The sequence below is a fragment of the Dipodomys ordii genome, unplaced genomic scaffold (genome assembly GCF_000151885.1).
Source record: "Dipodomys ordii isolate 6190 unplaced genomic scaffold, Dord_2.0 Scaffold13, whole genome shotgun sequence".
In the NCBI taxonomy this organism is placed as follows: domain Eukaryota; kingdom Metazoa; phylum Chordata; class Mammalia; order Rodentia; family Heteromyidae; genus Dipodomys; species Dipodomys ordii.
The window spans coordinates 12,340,523-12,358,210 of record NW_012267229.1 but is presented as its reverse complement, the minus strand read 5'-3'; the positions used below and the strand labels follow the sequence as shown (position 1 = coordinate 12,358,210).

At 52.6% G+C, this 17,688-nt stretch overlaps 1 protein-coding gene across 1 annotated transcript in view; it reads left to right on the top strand.

The window, feature by feature from the left end:
- The window catches only part of Fam110a (family with sequence similarity 110, member A), a 30,472-nt gene that overhangs the window by 10,695 nt on the left and 2,089 nt on the right, over nucleotides 1-17,688 (top strand). The window contains exon 3 of the transcript XR_001174820.1: nucleotides 17,419-17,430. The gene's annotated coding sequence lies outside the window, so the exon portion shown is untranslated. The remainder of the gene's footprint in view (nucleotides 1-17,418; nucleotides 17,431-17,688) is intronic.

Sequence of the window (17,688 nt, the reverse complement as noted above, 5' to 3'; positions counted from 1 at the left end):
AGGTTAGTACCTTGTAGCCAGGAGACACTGCGCTTGGCTGCCAGGACAACCAGACCTAGTACTCGCGGGTGACCATCCAGGGCGGTCTTGCGGGCTCCCCTCCCCCCATGGGAGTGGGGAGGCCGGTGGTGCTTCCTCACCCAGGCTGCCTCCTTCAGCTGCAACTTTCAGAAACAGGAAGGGCTAGGGGGCCCCTGTGACAGGGCTCGTGTTTTATTTTAGGCAGAAAGAGTTGATTTCCGCTAAGCTGTTGACAAACATCCAGGTCAGGCCAGTTGTCTGCTCACAACCAGTCCTGGGGATCTGGCCTGAGTCTGAGCAAAAACAGGGAGATTGGATAAAGAAAAATGTGGTTGCCGTGTGAGAATGGGTTCTACTCCCTCTGGGTACAGCGAAGAGACTGAGGCACAAGAGGCCCGGATGGGGGCTGGGAAGGTGGCTCAGTGAATGAGCGCTTGCCTTGCATGTGTGAGGCCCTGGGTTTGATTCCTTAGTGCCACATAAGGAGAAAAAAAAAGCCGAAGTGGTGCTGTGGCTCAAGTGGTAGAGCGCTAGCCTTGAGCTGAAGAGCTGAGGGACAATGCCCAGGCCCAGAGTTCAGGCCCCACGACCAGACCCAAAAAAAAAATAAAAAAAAGAGGCCCGGATGTCCAAAGATGTCCAGCAGTTCTGACAGGGCAGGAGCCAGGCCTCCTGGGTCTCCGTACTGCAGGAGTGAGGGTCAGGGTGGACAGCCAGGCCAGCTCCGCGTGGTGGAGCCTTTGTGTGGTCCAAGGCCAGCTCTCTGGGCTCTTTCCTCACTGTGACCTGCAAACCCCAGGCAGTCTGGAAGTTGGATGACCTGGCTGCATTTTACAATGTGGAGAAATTGGTGTTCAGGTCCCAGGGCTGGCAGGGGAACTTCTAGTTCCTGGGAGAGGTGTTGGTGCTGGGGCACCCCTCACCAAATCTGAAGGGGACCTTTAGAGAGACAGGGGTGCTTCTAGCAGGTCTGCAAGAAGGCCTGGGCTTCCCACTTCTCCATGGACCCATTCCTTCTGATTATTCTACTGTGCAGCACTTGCTGCGTGCCCGTGGCAAGCACACCTCGTCCCTGCCTTCACTTGGGGCAGAGAAGCCGAGAGCACTTCTCCTGTCCTGCAATACAAGGCCCTATCCCAGAGCAGAACTGAGTCAACCAGTGGGGGTGAAGGGGACCCTAGGAGGGATTATTGGAAGGGGCGATGGTGCCAGACTGAGCCTTGATTTCTCCAACAGGTGCTGCCGGGCCTTGAGAGCCCCCACCCCACCCCTTCCAGAGTCTGGAGCCTCCCAGCCAGCCCCTCCCCCTGCCAGCCTCCAATCTGCAGACACAGCTCCTCCATTGTTCCCCTCCATGTGGAGTGGGTGTGAGCCTCAATGGGCAGCCCCCCTCAGGGCCGGCAGCTGCTGCCCCTTCTCCGGGGCTTGCTGCTCTCCCGCTGGCTCCTCAGGCCAACCTGGTCCCAGCTGCTGAGCCCCTAATTAGGCAGATGAGATCTGCTCCCCCATCTATTTCCCACTGGCTAATTATACATACATGGGCTGGGAGCAAGCACCCTGGCTGCTTAGTCCCCAGGCGAGCCAGGCTCTGTCTCACCTCAGTTTACCCCCTGCAAGAGGACAGAATACAGCTGCAGGGGATGTCCCTGGTGAGATAGTTCTGTTACTGAGGTATGGAGGGGCCCGGGGGAGGACATCCCATTCTGCCAGACATCCTGGGGGGGGGAGAGGGAGGGGGACAGAGGTGAGGACATCCTGGGTCCCCACACTCTAGGGTCCCAGGGTGCAGTGGGAACACAAAGGCATGGTGACAGTTGCCAGCCAGCCAGGCACAGAGGAGGGTGTGTGGGCCATCCAGGCCGATCTGAGTTTGAGCAGTATAATATTGGCCTTCAACTCATTCACTTAGTGGTCCCCCAGCATCTTATAGGAAAAACTTCAAATGGAAATCATTATATATCTACCCACAATGTACAATTGTTAATATTGCTATACTTGATTTATAAGGAACCTACTTGTCTCTCTATGCAACTTTTTTTCAGGGGAGTGTATATGTGCTAGTACTGGGGCTTGAACTCTCACTTGGCTTTTTCCATTCAAATCTGGTACCCTACCACTTGAGCCATGTCATTACTTCTGACTTTTTGCTGGTAACTAGAGCTAAATGAATGTCTCATGGACTTTTCAGCCGGGTGTCGGTGGCTCTCGCCTATGATTCTAGCTACTTAGGCAGCAGGGATCTGAGGATTGCGGTTTCAAGCTAGACTAGGCAGAAAAGTCCTTGTGAGACTTTTAATCCCAATCAACCACTCAAAACCCAGAGGCTCAGGGGCAGTGATGAGGCCCTGAGTTCAAGCCCCACGGCCAATGGGGGAAAAAAGTCTTATCTGGCGTTGAACACCGATCTTCCTGTGTAGCTATGGTTACAGGAGTGAGCCACCAGGACCTGGCTTAATTTAAAAAACCTTCTCAAAGAAAGTTTGCAAATATCAGCTTGCTCTCCTTCATGAGATGTCAGCATACAGGCCGTTAGCTAGAGTCCTGTATTTGCTTACAGTTCTTTTTTTTTCCTTGGTGGAGATAAAATGTACAGATGGCTCTTTGAAGGTCTGGTTTGCTGAGTTTAGACAAGTGTGGGCCGTATGGACAGGAAACGTCACCCACTGTCCCCAGAGACTGTTCCCTTTGTGTTTCTCTGCTGGTTCCGAACCCCCTCGGATATTAGTGCCAGATTACATGGCACAGTTAGAAAGGGTATTCTCACCCCCTCCTGGCCCTCCCAGCCTCACTCCTCCAAGGAGACCACTTCCAACTTTTTCAGTGTTGTCTGCCGCCGGATTTCCAAGTAGCTTGCTTTCCCTGGTGCTCATAAGGTGTAGGCAGCGACAGACGGGCTCTGTTTGCAGTGGCTGCCCTCCGGACCCCCTGGGCGGGCATCACATGACGGTCTTTGCCTCTTTGGAAGGAAAGAGTGGAAGACTTTGGTTGTTGTCAGTAGGGTTCAAGCCTGTCATGTGGCCAAATGCCTTTTTCTTGGGTCCATCCCGGGCCTTGAACTCAGGTCCTGGGTGCTGTTCATGAGCTCTTTTTTTTTTGGGTCCGGTCATGGGCCTGAACTCTGGGCCTGAGCGCTGTCCCTCAGCTCTTCAGCTCAAGGCTAGCGCTCTACCACTTGAGCCACAGCACCACTTCTGGCTTTTTTTTTTGGTTATGTGGTGCTAAGGAATCGAACTCAGGACCTCATGCATGCAAGGCAAGTGCTCTACCAATGAGCCACCTTCCCAGCCCCTGTTCCTGAGCTCTTATGCTCAAGGCTAGCACTCTACCGGTTTGAGCCACTTCTGGTTTTCTGGTGGTTTATTGGAGATAAGAATCTCACAGACTTTTCTGCCGGGGCTGGCTTTGAACCATGATCCTCAGAAATCAGCCTTCTCAGTAGCTAGGATTACAGACACTTTTTATGGAGGAGGACTTAGCTTTCACTCACCCCTTCTACTTGCAATCGATATGCAGTGCAGTTTTTGTTTTTGTTTTCCTGAAGTGGGCATTGCTCATCTTATGGCTGTGGAAATGCTGCTTCCTGCTAAGCCATGTCACGTGTTTATATCTGAGTTCCTTTCCTGTCTCCAGCAGCTCTTAGCTTTTCCCCTGTTCCTGCTCGCTTTCCTTTCGTATTTGCTCAGGTGCCTCCTCAGCTGCCCCTAATTCTCTTGATTCTCTGACACCTTTGATTTCCCCAGGGTGCTATTACACACAGCAGTGAGCTTCTAGGCTCCAGTTTCCTTCTGGAAGCCCTTCAAGCACTTCTGAAGAAGCCTGCCTCCTTCCCTCTTTCATGTGGAGCCATTCTGATGAACAGCATCTCGAGAGCGCCTCGTAAGACAAGCATCACGAGCACCAACATTGTGCCGGTGCTGGAGCTGGGGCTCCTGCCCATGGTGCTCTAACAGGCAAGCCTTGCAGCGGGGCCCACCCCTCTCCGTTTTCCTGGGAACCTCAGGCCCCCCCGGGGCCCAGATTCACTCACATGGAAAATGAAGATCAGTTAGTCACTCTGCTATTGCGCCTTGCCACAGGTCCTGGGCTTGGGTGTGGTATGTGTATGTATGGCAGTGATCTCCCCATCCCTGAGGGGTTCATAGAGGAGACGGAGGGAGGGGGAAAGGAGGAAGAGGAGGAGGATGGGGGATGAGAAATTCTGACCTGACTGCTGACCTGACCAGCAAATCTTGGAAGTCTAAAATTTGAGCCGAGCTGTGAAGGATACATAAGAATTAACCAGAGAAGATGAACTAGAGATGAAGGATTCTGGAGATACGGCCTGTTCTGCCTCAGGAGGAATAGATGATTGGAATAGGGAGAAAGTGATATTCATGAAGAATGGTAGGAGCCTTCGAACAATGTGAGGGTCTATCCTGCCAGGCAGACAAAAACCCTGTGGCCAAATGATGCTTGGCAAAGCCTCATGATCTCAATCCCTGTCATTCCTCCAGCCTCTGCTGTAGCCATGTCTTACTACCTCAGGGCCTTTGACTTGCTGTTTCCTTTGATTCTCTGGCAGATATCACACAATTCATTCTTTCCTTCATTCTGGTGTCTGCCCAGGTTGGACCTCTTCCGAGAGGCCTTCGCTGACCACCCCCCACAGCTGACTCATGAGCGTGTGACAGTTTCCCTCCCTATTGCTGGTTGTTCCTCTTCCTAAGACACATCCTTCTGGACTGGACTGTGAAGAGGCCACTTTCTGTGTCTCTCACGAGAATGAAGCTTCAGTAGGCAGAGGCTTGGCTTTGCCCTGGGTGATGCCCCCAGCCTCTGAAGGGAGACAGCTACTCCCAAAACATCTAAACATCTGCTGAATGAAAGGAGGAGGAGGAGGAGGAGGAGGAGGGAGAGAGAGAGAGAGAGAGAGAGAGAGCATGGTGGGAAGGCCCAGAGATTAGAGGGACAGAGTTCAGGCCCTCTAGCTGGGTGACCCAGAGCAATGGATGGTTCTCCTATGGCTTTTGCTTTCCTCTTGAGGCATTGTGATCTCTAGTATGGCTCTAGGCAGGGAAGGGCTAACCCTGGGCTGGGGGAAGTGGAAAGTCAGGACCTTCGGCCTGGATTTCTGGGGTTTGAAAATAGCCCAGGGAGGTCTCTCCCCTAAAGCCGGGGGCCCTGTCTGGAGCCTTCCAGCCTGGCACTGCATTGGGAGCAAGGTCACTTGGCAGCTGGGCTGGGCTGTCCAGCCATGTCCCTGGTGTCCCTCCCGCCCCCCCTTTCCCTCCATGTGCGCCCTCCCCCCACCCTGGGGTTCATCCTTAATCCTTCCTGCCTGCAGCCTCTGCAGCCCAGAGAGCTCTGCCCCAGGCGTGTTGAATTTTACGGGCTCTGGGGCACAGAGGGGACAGCTGTCCCTCCCTCCCTTCAGGTCACACTGCTGGGCAGTGTGCAGTGACCACTCGATTTTGGGCCTGGCCTGGCCCTGCCAGTGCGAGTGCATACTGAGAGACAAGTGTGTGTGTACACCTGTCTCGTGGTCTTCTCGGAGAGTGGCTGGGTCTCTGATGAGGTGCTCTGGTTAGCAGCCTCTGGAATGAGGGGGTCTGGGTTCAAATCCTCTCTTGGCTACTTCCAAGCTCGGTGCCTACCTTGGCATCTGCCGAAAGGGAGAATTCCTTAATCATGGACACTAAGATGAATATCATATGCATTGTTTCAGAGTCTTATGAGCTGGGCATGGTGGTAGATGCCTGTAATGCCAGCGTTCAGGAGGCTGAGACAGGCAGATTGTGAGTGCAAGGCCTGTCTTGGCTATATAGTGAGTCCCTGTTGGTAAAAGAGAAACTGTTGGGCTGGGAAGGTGGCTCAGAGGTAGAGTGCTCGCCTAGCATGCAGGAAGCCCTGGGTTCCATTCCTCAGCACCACATATACAGAAAAAGCCAGAAGTGGCACTGTGGCTCAAGGGGTAGAGCACTAGCCTTGAGCCAAAGAAGCTTGGAAACTGTGCCTAGGCCCTGAGTTCAAGCCCCAAGACTGGCAAAAAAAAAGAGAAAAGAATAAAAGAAAATGTTTTTATTTGTTATCCACACTGAAAGGCTTAAACTGTGAGGAGACTAGCACACTAAGAGGTGAAGGATAGGCATCTCTCAAGCCCAGGCACCTATGGTGTGCTGGGCGCCGAGCCCAGCGGGCGGTGGGCTCAGCTCCCACATCCTCCCACACGGTCTCAGGAAGGGGAGCCCACGTTTTAGGCTCTTAAATAGGGAGGTGAGGCCCAACACCAGCCTCGCTACTATCCCAGGTCCTGTGGCATGTGCCATGCTCGCAGGTCTCTGTGTTCCCTTGGTCACCTGTGATCTGGAGGACCTGCTCACTGCCCCCCCCCCGTCACCAAGCCCACCGCGGCCTCCCCCCCTCCCGCCCCCAGCATAGGTGCAGCAGAGCCCCAGCTCCAAGCACCCACATTTCCAACATGAAACAGGATCCTCAGCCACAATAGCTAGAACCCATCTCCCCAGAGAATGGGCCCCAGCTGTCCCCACAGAGCAAACTGGCTAGAATCAAGAGAGAAGGAAACTCTTAAAGTTTTGAATCTTTTGAACTTTGGATCATGTGCACACGCATCTTATCCATGTGGAAAGAAAAGAAAATGAAGTAAAAGAAAGCAGCCAAGAAGCCTGTGACAGACAGGCAGACAGACAGGCAGACATCATCAGGTGGTGGCCTCCGGGCCCTGGGCTCTGCCCCGCTTGGTGTGTGGCTCCACCTTTAAGGTAATATTTTGGTTGTCACACACACACACAGTGCCCACATGGGAAGTCCTGGCCAATGGCGTCAGGTTCCGGGCTGGGCCCCTGCAGGGCTACAGTGATGATGACAGAGCCCAAGAATGGCATCGTCCAAATAAATGCCTGAGCCGTGACGCAGGCGGGCACGGCCCGCCTGCAGACGCGCAGGAGCTATTGTCTCAGCTGTGGTCTCTCCCAACGTCCACGGGGTAAATGGCTGCCAAACACCGGCCGTCCACTCAGGCGGGCACAGGGACTGAATCTTCATTCTTTCATTCATTTGTTTATTCCAGAGAACAAAACAAACTCCTGGCCCTGTGCAGGGGATCAGCCAGAGATCAGAAAGACCATGGTGTGTGTGTGTGTGTGGACAGAAAGGAGTGTGGAGGTAGAGAAGGGGGGAGGGAAGGAAGGGGGTTGGCCTTTCCCTTTCTCTTGGAGGTACAATTGATATGCAATGAAACGAACCTCTTTTCAGCATCTAGTGTGATGAGGCTGGCAGCTGTACTGTCTGAACACAGGCCCTCATGATCAAGTGAGGGGCTGTCTGCACTTCTGTCTGCACCTCTTACTTTGTTAGAAATGAGCTCCGTGTGTTGGGGCTGGGAAGGTGGCTCAGTGGTAGAGCGCTTGCCTTGCATGCCTGAGGCCCTGGGTTCGATTCCTCAGCACCACATAAGCAAAAAGAAAAAAGCCGGAAGTGGCGCTGTGGCTCAAGTGGTAGAGTGCTAGCCTTGAGCTGAAGAGCTGAGGGACAGCGCCCAGGCCCAGAGTTCAGGCCCCACGACTGGACCCCCCCAAAAAAGCAATGAGCTCTGTGTGTGTGTGTGTGTGTGTGTGTGTGTGTGTGCGCGCACGCTCACACGCGTTTGCTGTAGTACTAGGGCCTGGAGCTATCCCTTAGCTTTTTCATTCAAGGCTAACATTCTGCCACTTGAGCCACAGCTCTACTTCCAGCTTTTTGGTAGTTAACTGGAAATAAGAGTCTCATGGCTTTACTTTCCCTGCCTGGCTTCAAACTGTGATCCTCAGATCTCAGCCTCCTGAGTAACTAGGATTATAGGCATGAGCCACTGGTGCCTGGCAGGTGTTTTTTGTTTTTTTGTTTTTGTTTTTGTCAGTCGTGGGGCTTGAACTCAGGGGCACTGCCCCTGGCTGTTCAGTTCAAGGTAAGCACTCTACCACTTGAGCCACAGCACCACTTCTGGTTTTCTGGTGGTTAATTGGAGATAAGAGTCTCACAGACTTTCCTGCTCAGGTTGGCTTTGAACCCCAATCCTCAGATCTCAGCCTCCTGACTGGCTAGGATTATAGGCATGAGCCACTGGCATCTGGCGCAGGTGTTATTTTAAGCCACAGTTAATGGCTTAAGTTTGCATATAAACGTATGGCAGGAGGCAGCCAATCTAGGCACCTGAAACTCTATAGTACCAACCTGCAGGGTCCTGAGCCTGCTGGGTAACTGACGCCAGGAGGGCAGATGAGACTGCCACTTGCTTGCTTCAGGAAAGCAAGCGCCATGGGGCAGCTGCCCAGGCTGGGAACCCTGCAGCCCACTAGCCCCAACCCCATGCTAGCGGGCTGCAGTACTAGAGCCTCTGCCAACCACCCTCTCTGAGAGCCAGCTTTTGCCCACCCACTGCATACTCTGCTTCCTGCCCACCCACTCAGCACCCTGATTCCCAGGAAAGCAGGCGCCTGCTTGGGCCAGAGCCCAAGGGTGCAGGGCCCCAGGGGAGATGGGAGAGAGTACTGGCTCATGCCAGAGGCCTCTGGCTGCAAGTCAGCTCTGCACTGGCGGTGGGGCCCTGGTCCTGGGGCTCCCCTGTGCTGGACTGCAGTGGACACAGCTGTACAGCCAGCGGGACAGTGAGCTGTTTTCTGTGTGTGGTTTGTTTCCTGTCAGGGCCTCACATGAGTCAGGCCAGCGCTTGCTCAGTCCTGCTTCTCTGCCCTTGACCTATGACCTCCTGTGCATGAGACTCTTGTCCCCAACGGCTTCCTCTTCATGGGCCTCAGGTCCCCTCCTGCTGGACGATCTTGTTTTTGTTTTGTTTTTGTCAGTCGTGGGGCTTGAACTCTGGGCCTAGGTGCTGTCCCTGAGCTCTTCAGCTCAAGGTGAGTGCTCCATCACTTGAGCCACAGTGCCATTTCCGTTTTTTTTGGTGGTTAATTGGAGATAAGAGTCTGTGGATCTTCTTGCCCAGGCTGGCTTTGAACCGCAATCCTCAGATCTCAGCCTCTTGAGTAGCTAGGATGACAGGCATGAGCCACTGGCGCCCGGCTGGAGGATTTTGTGTCTTAGCAATATTTGGTGCCTTGTCATTCCAGCACCTGACTGTTTCTGGCTCACTTACTGGAGTGGATCTTTATTGGCTGGTGAGCTTGGAGAAGGGACTTAAGCTCTGATCCCCTTTTTTCTCCCTGAACCATGAGGCTCCTCCTCTTCCTCCTTTTTCTTCTTTTGCTGTAGGGTTTGAACTCAGGGTCTATGCTTGCTAGGCAGGTGCTCTACCACTCGAGTCACCTCTTTAGCCCCTTTTAATTGGTTCTTTCTTTTCACATAGAGCCTCATGCTTTTTGTCTGGGCTGGTCTTCGCTGGAAGATCCTTCTACCTCTGCCTCCTACATAGCTAGAATTACAAGTGTGAGGCACCACACCTTGCCCTAAAATGAGGCTATTCAGAACACCTGCCATTAGTGAGAGATGCAGGTAAAATGCCCAGTAGCCTGTCTAAAAATGTCAGCTATTTTATCATGGCCATCTTTTCCACCTTGTCACCAGGCTTGCTGGAAGGGCCAACAGGCCATCACCTCCCAGGGCAGGGCGGGACAGGTTTAGTGTCCTTGGAGACGGACGTGGGCTGGGCCAGGCCCATGTGGGTTTCTGGGAAGACAGGCCTGCCTCCTTTCCCTACCCTCTGTGCTGAATCTCCTAAAGTCAGGTCATGAGTCACATGGCTTATGAGCAGACCCCTACCCCCGTCCCTCAGGCAGGCTTGGGGAACGCTATTTCCCTGCCCAGTTCTGGGGCGCCCCTCTGCTTCCCGCTGGAGCCCTGGGATGACCTGAGTAGGTGTCGTGTGTCACAGACACATGGGTGCACATCACCATGTCCCCAGGGCTGCGTGTGAACCCAGCGAACCCTGCTCCAGTTGTTTTTTTCTTTTTCTGTCAGTCGGTCATGGGGCTTGATCTCAGGGCCTGGGTGCTGGCCCTGAACGCTTGCTCAAGGCTAGCGCTCTACCACTTGAGCCACAGTGTCACTTCTGGTTTTCTGGTGGTTTATTGGCGATAAGAGTCTCATGGGGACTTTCCTGCCTGGGCTGGCTTTGAACCGTGATCCTCAGCACCCTCCCCTTTTCCCCACCCTCCCAGTAGCTAGGATTACAGGCACGGGCACTGGCTTCTGTTCCAGTTTTAAAACATAGACTGCGGGCTGGCAGTCCTGGGTCTCCTGGGAGCCTGAGATTTGAATGGCAGACTTGCTCACTGAGGAGTCACCTGGGCCATGTCCAGGCGAAGAAAACCACAGCTCTGCCCCTGGCCTCCCAAAGGGGCCTCCCCTGCTCCTCCCCAGGGATTGATCCTGGAGCTTGCTCTTCCCAATCCTGGGGAAGGCTTCGCTGCCACTCCCTCCCTCCCCCTCCCCTCCTCCTGCCAATACTCCTGGGCTAGCTGCTTTGTGGCCTAGCCAGCTTCCCTGGAGATGGGGGTGAGGGCAGCCACTGGTGAGCAGCAGTGGACCTCTGTCCCCACAGGCAGCCACACAGGACCTGGCCTCGGAGTCAGGCTCTTCATGACTTACTGCTGTGTGGTCTTGGAAAAGTCACTGAGCCTCTCTGTGTGGGATGGAGGCAGTAGGGACCTCTGGGAGCAGATGGAGGAACAGAGGGCCAGAGAAAGAAAGGGCTTTTTGTTGTTGTTTGCCAGTCCTGGGGTTTAAACTCAGGGCCTGGGCTCTGTCCCTGAGCTTCTTTTGTTCAAGGCTAGTGCTCTACCACTTGAGCCAAAGCGCCACTTCTGGCTTTTTCTGTGTATGTGGTTGCTGAGGAATGGAACCCAGGGCTTCATGCATGCTAGGCGAGCACTCTACCACTAAGCCATATTCCCAGCCCCAGGAAGGGCTTTCTGGAAGGCCCCACAGCAGGTTGGGCTGAGCGCTATCAGCTGTGAGAAGAGGCAGGTCTTATGTGTGTGTGTGGGGGGGGGGGGGGGGGGGGGGGAGTGGGGGTTGGGGGTGCTTGTCCCTGCACCTCAGCATGCGCTGTGCCCTTCACCTCCCACAAGCCCTGGGTCCCTATCATTCATGGCTCACAAATTCCTTTCCCAGCCCTTGTCATGTGGGTCCTGGCAAGCACACCAGTGTCCCCATGATGGGGGAGGGTGGGGGAGGCAGAGAGGGACAGAGACTTGGCCAAGGTCACGGCTCAAGTTCATGGCTGCATTGGCATCAGAGCCAGAGTAGATATGCTGGTGTTGTTTTGCTCTGAACCTAAAATTGGGATAAATTGGTGTGTGTGTGTGTGTGTGTGTGTGTGCGCACGCACATGTGTGATGAATTTTGCACAAGCACCTCTAAATTGTTTGCTTTCATTTGAGGCAGACTCCTCACACAGACACTCCTGGAAACCACAAAACATGCCATCTGTGTGGGCACTGGCGAGTCCCACCTGGCTGTGTCTTGACCGGGGGTCGGGCTGGCCCCCAAGAGCCACGTGCGAGGGAAGTGGGTGCAGCGCGCCCTCCCTGTCAGGCTCCGTGGTGTCCCCGGGAAGATGACACTGTCAGCACGCTCCTTTACTCATCAGGAAGCTGAGAGGTAAAGGAACTTTCCAGATGGCCTGGTGGATGCCAGGCCACCTCCAGGGCCAGGACACTGAGGCAGGTGGGAGGCGGCCGATATGCGCAGGTGGGCGCTGGCCTCATTACTGAGCTGGGTGGAGGGAGGTGACAGGCTGTATCCCACCTCTGCACGGAAGATGGCAGTTCCAGTCCAGCAACGCCACACAACCCACTGTATCACCCCGTGGAGGCCAAAGCAGCACAGCCCCATGGTCAAAGCCACAGTCTCAACAGGGCTCCAGACTGTGGACAAGGGACTCTACCTCTGGGCGCCTGCTTTGTCCAGCTCTAAAATGGAAGTCTACCAGCCCTGAAGGTGTGGCTGCTTGTCTGAATTCCTTTCCCGCCTTTCTCTTTGTTGATCACACGATGATTTTACTCCTGGTGGCAATCCCCTAACCTCTAAAAAAATAAAAAGACTAGATTGGCATGCTCTTTTAAAGCTACAGGTTGCCAATGAGCAGAAGTTGTTAGATGAGATTTGGAGGAACAACCTTAGAAGAGGTGGTTATACTGGGAAGAAAGCCCATTTTCCCTTCTTTCTCATGCTTCTTTCAGGGGACCCAGGTACTCATGGCTGGAGCCCTAGCAGCTATTTTGGACTAAGAAGTGATCGTGAGGATGAAGCCATGTGCTAATGATGAAGCAATATGAAGCTGGAAGGAGACGAGGACACTGGTGACACAGGGGCTGGGCCAGCCCTGCACTGACTCTTACTGCATTTTTTTGGTCAGTTATAGGGCTTGAACTCAGGGCCTGGGATCTGTCCTTGAGCTTTTTTGCGCAGGGCTAGTGCTCGACCACTTTGAACCACAGCGCCACTTCTAGTTTAATTGGAGATAAGAGTCTAATGGACTTTCCTGCCTGGCTGGGGCTTCGAAACATGGTTCTCAGCTCTCACATTCTTGAGCAGTTAGGATTACAGGCATGAGCCACGGGTGCTGGGCTCCCAGACTTCTTTTGTGTGTATTCATATTGATACTGGCACTTGAACTCAGGGCCTTGAGGTTGAATATTTTTTTCTAAAGGCTGGTTCTCTACCACTTGAGCCAAAGCTCCATTTCTGGGTTTTTGGTGGTTACTTGGAGGTAAGAGTCTCATGTACTTTTTTTTGTTGTTGTTGTTGGTTGTGGGGCTTGAACTCTAGGCCTGGGTGCTGTCCCTTAGCTCTTCAACTCAAGGCTAGTGCTATACCGCTTGAGCTACAGCGCCACTTCTGGTATTCTGGTGGTTTATTAGAGATAAGAGTCTCACAGATTTTCCTTCCTGGGATGACTTTGAATCATGATCCTCAGATCTCAGCCTCCTGAGTAGGTATGAGCCACTGGAGCCCAGCTCAAGAACATTCTTGAGTTATTTGTTTTATTACCCTTATGTGAGCCAGAGTCTCACTGTCTAACCCAGGCTAGCCTCTGTGTAGGGGATGTGGTCACATTTGTTCTTTGTTCAGACACAATGACAGATGGTTTTTAGCTGGGCCTGGGCGCTGTCTCGCAGCTCTTCAGCTCAAGGCTGGTGCTCTACCACTTGAGCCACACAGCGCCACTTCCGGTTTTCTGGTGGTTTATTGGAGATAAGAGTCTCAAGGACTTTCCTGCCCAGGCTGGCTTTGAACTGCGATCCTCAGATCTCTGCCTCCTGAGTAGTTAGGATTACAGGCGTGAGCCACCAGCTCCTGGCTTTTGTGTGTTTCTATTTCCTTTTTGCCATTACTAGGATTTGAACTTGGCCTCCTGCTTGCTAGGCAGGTACTCTACCACTGAAGTTATGCTTCCAGCCATTTCTGCTTTAGGTAGTCATTACCAGAAGTTGGTCCCCTCAATTCAATGCCAGTTCAAAAGAAAAAGAAAAAATGTTAGCTGGGGCAGTGGCTCACACCTAGAATCCTAGTTACTTTAGAGGCTGAGATCTGAGGATTGTGGTTTAAAGCCAGCCCAGGCGGGAAAGTCCATGAGACTCTTATCTCCAACTAACTTCCAGGAAACTGGAAGTAGAGCTGTGGCTCAAAATGTTAGACACTAGCCTTGAGCGAAGAAGACAGTGAGAATGCCAGGCCTGAGTTCAGGCCCAAACCCTCGTAGCGTGGTCTGTCAGATGTGCAGGCCAAAGTAACTCTGGCGTGGGGTGGGGGAGAGGTGGAGGGGGCGCCTGGGTCTCTTATTTCCTGATATGCTGGTGTTGGTCTGCAGAGTTGTATTCCTTGCTGTCTGGAATGCCCTGTTCCTCCCATGTCCCTCCTACGTGAGGGAGATAAGGAGCAGAGCTTGATGACCTGCAGCGGAGACATTCTTGAGTTCCTCTCACACTCAGAGTAGGAGAGAGAGATAGGACAATAAGAAAGAACAGGAAAGAAAGTCTTTAAAATTTACAAAACAAGCTGGGGGTTGGCTGGTGGCTACACCTGTAATCCTAGCTACTCAGGAGGCTGAGATCTGAGGATTTCTGTTTGAAGCCAGCTTGAGCGGAACAGTCCATGAGACTTTTATCACCCATTAGCCACCCAAAGCTGGAAGTAGAGCGAAGTATGGCTCAAGTGGTAGAGTGCTGGCCCTGAGTTTAAGCCCTAGGCCCAACACGTGCTTGGACATGCAAGTATACACACACACACACACACACACACACACACACACACACACCCCTTACGAAATAAGAACAAACCAACTTGGATAACTAAAATCATGCTGTTTAGTAAGTTAGTTACTAGGCTAACACTACACTTGTAAGCATATTTAGGGTCTTAATATTTTGCCCAGGGCCGGCTTCAGACTGTGACCCTCCTATCTAGGCCTCCTCAATAGCTGGGGTGTAGGGATGCAGCAGCATGCATAGTCTATTTGTTGAGCTGGGGTCTTGCTAACATTTTGCCAGGACTTAGCTTACACCTTGATCCTCCTGATCTTTACCTTCCAAGTAGCTAGGATTATAGGTGTGAGTCACTGAGCCTGGCCCCTGGTTGTTGGATGGCTTCATCAGTCCTGGAATACTGTCTGTTTGGAGTGACCTGTGATGGCTTCATGTCCCGCAGGATGGAGCTGCTGGTGTGGCATTGAGCCAGCTCAGCCACCAGAGGCCAGTCAAGGTCCTCCGTGGGCTGCCTGCAGGGGCCCCGGCTGAGGTTAGCTCTGGTGGCTCTGCCAGGCCCTTCTCCTCTTAGAGAGATCTCCACAATGGCTCCAGTGGGAGCAGACAAGCCCAGGTCCGCTCCAGCTGGACACTCCGATTCTTCCTGTTCTGAAGCATTTCTTTCCCCTATGTGTGGTCTTGAGAGGGTCCCAGAAGGGGAAGGAAGGTGGAGAACTGGGTCCGGCTGGGACAGGCAGCCTATGCCTAGATGGCCCAGCAAGCCCTGGGTGCAGGGATGATTAGGCTTCCTTGAGGGCCATGGTGAGAGGCGTCTGCGTGCATCCAGCCCTCCCCCCAGCGCCTCTGGACACACAGAAGCACACGAGGGACGGGCTCTGTCCTGGCTTCCCTGGGGCACCAAGTCATGAGCCGCCCTGGCTAGCAGAGGGTCTGCTGCAGGTTACCAGAAAATAGGCTCTAATCCTGTGTGTGTGTGTGTGTGTGTGTGTGTGTGTGTGTGAGATACAGTGGAGAAAGATAGGAGGAGGAAGTAAACGGGAGATTCCATATTAAAATATCATTGTTGTTATTGCTGCTCTTGCTATCATTGTTGGTCCTGGCGCTTGTACTCAGGGCCCGGGCGCTGTCCCTGAGCTCTTTTGCTCAAGGCTAGAGCTCTACCACTTGAGTCACAGCTCCACTTGGGGGTCTTTTAGTGGTTCATGGGAGATAAGAGGCTCACAGACATTCCTGCTGGGGCTGGCTCTAAACTGGGGTCCTCAGGTCTCAGCCTCCTGAGTAGCTAGGATTACAGGGGTGAGCCACCGGCATCCAGATTATATTAAGTATCTTGAACTCATTTGCAGAGTGGAAGAAACAGAAAAGCAAGGGCAGGGTTGGGAAGCGTGTTGCCTATAGATTCCATGTTAGGCTAGGCCTCGCATGGCCCTGCACAAGTGCCTATGCATGCCTACTGATCTGGGATTGGCCCTCAGCACACACATGTACCCCAGGCAGGGCAGGAAAGGTTAGGAGACAAACTCTGAGCAAGCTGTCCTCACCGATGCTTTCTTAGGTTGGTGGTTTTGAGGGTGGAGGTTGCCTTCCAGTCCAGGTTCCTGGCCCTCTTCTTCCGTTCCCCTCCATGCCCCCCTTTCCCCCGTCCCCCCCTTCTGCCTGTGTCACCTCGAGCAAATTGATTGATGTCTCTCTGAGGTGCAGTTTTCTGGGCTGCAAAATGGGTCTTCTCTCTCAGGGCAAGGATGGTCAGCAACAGCCATTCAGAGTGCTTTGGGCTGCAAGTTAGACCAAAGTTCACCTAAAGTTCACCAGCTGGATTAGGTGAAAAGACAGTTTCCTGTCTAGAGACATTGCAGGGTTGATTCAGTACCTCAGCGATGTCCCTAAGTGGTAGGTCCTTCCTGATTCCCTGTATTACTGAAAAAAAAACTTTTTTTTGCTGTATTCCTGGTTCTGTTTATTATTATTATTATTTATTTTTCAGTACTGGCCATGGAATTCAGGGCCCTGAACATGCTAGGTAAGCACTCTCCCACAAAGAACAACCCCAGCCACAAAGCTTTTTTGTCAGTTGTGGGGCTTGAACTCAGGGCCTGGTCTGTGTCCCTGAGCTCTTGCTAAGGCTAGAGGTGTACCACTTTGAGCCGCAGCATCATTTCCAGTTTTCTGGTGGTTAATTGGAGATAAGAGTCTCATGAACTCTTCCACCCAGGATGGCTTTGAACCACAAACCTCAGATCTCAGCCACAAAACATTACATAAATAAATTAGTTCAAAGATTTTTTTAAAACCAATACTAGAGCTTGAACTCTGGACTTTGTCATTTGTCTTGCCTATGACTGGCACTCTACCACTTGAACCATTCCTCTACTTAGGCATTTTGCTGGTTACCTGGAGATGGTCTCACAGACTCTTCTGCCCAAATTGGTTTTAGCTACTCAGCCTTCTGAGTAGCTAAAATTACAAGTGTGAGCCATTGATGCCAGGCTCTAATCCAAACATTCTTCAACTGGGGTCTTCCTGGGTTCTTTCTTTCTTTCTTTTGGTCCGGTAGTGGGACCTGAACTCTGGGCCTGGGCGCTGTCCCTCAGCTCTTCAGCTCAAGGCTAGCGCTCTACCACTTGAGCCACAGCGCCACTTCCAGCTTTTTTCTTTTTTCTTATGTGGTGCTGAGGAATCGAACCCAGGGCCTCTGGCATGCAAGGCAAGCGCTTTACCACTGAGCCACCTTCCCAGCCCTCTTCCTGGGTTCTGTGAGTGGAATTTATCCTTACTCACCTTTAGTTAAATCCTGATCTTCCTTCAGCTTTGATGCCAGTACAGAGGTACCTAGAACTTTGCCATGCTAGAAGCTGTGGCTGCACAACCAGAAGGGGGCAGAAGGGGGGCACAGACATCTGAAGATACTTCTCACACACACACACACACACACACACACACACACACACACAGAGGAGGTCCTGTTGTTTAACACATTAAGGGAAGCACAGCCATTCTTTTAGGCTTTCACAAGGGGTGTTGTTTAAAAATATTTTGGTGACTGTGGTTTTACTGTTACCTGGTTCTTAGACTCCACTGTATTTGGATACAGAGCCCTACGGAGGGAGTCTGGCTTCAGTGGAGCTTGAGCCACATGAAGCCCATGAAGTTCATGATCCACGAACCCCCTTTACCCAAAGTGGGGGTCACATTTCAGAACCCCCAGTGGGTGCTTGAGATCTTGGATGATGGAACCAGTTGTTTCTCCCTATTCCACAAATGTACCATAAAGCTTAGTATATAAATTAAGTGTGGTAAGAGATTAACAACAATAATTGATAGAAGGGGCTGGGAAGGTGGCTCAGTGGTAGAGTGCTTGCCTTGCATGCATGGGCCCTGGGTTCGATTCCTCAGTACCACATAAGCAGAAAAAGCCGGAAGTGGCGCTGTGGCTCAAGTGGTAGAGCGCTAGCCTTGAGCTGAAGAG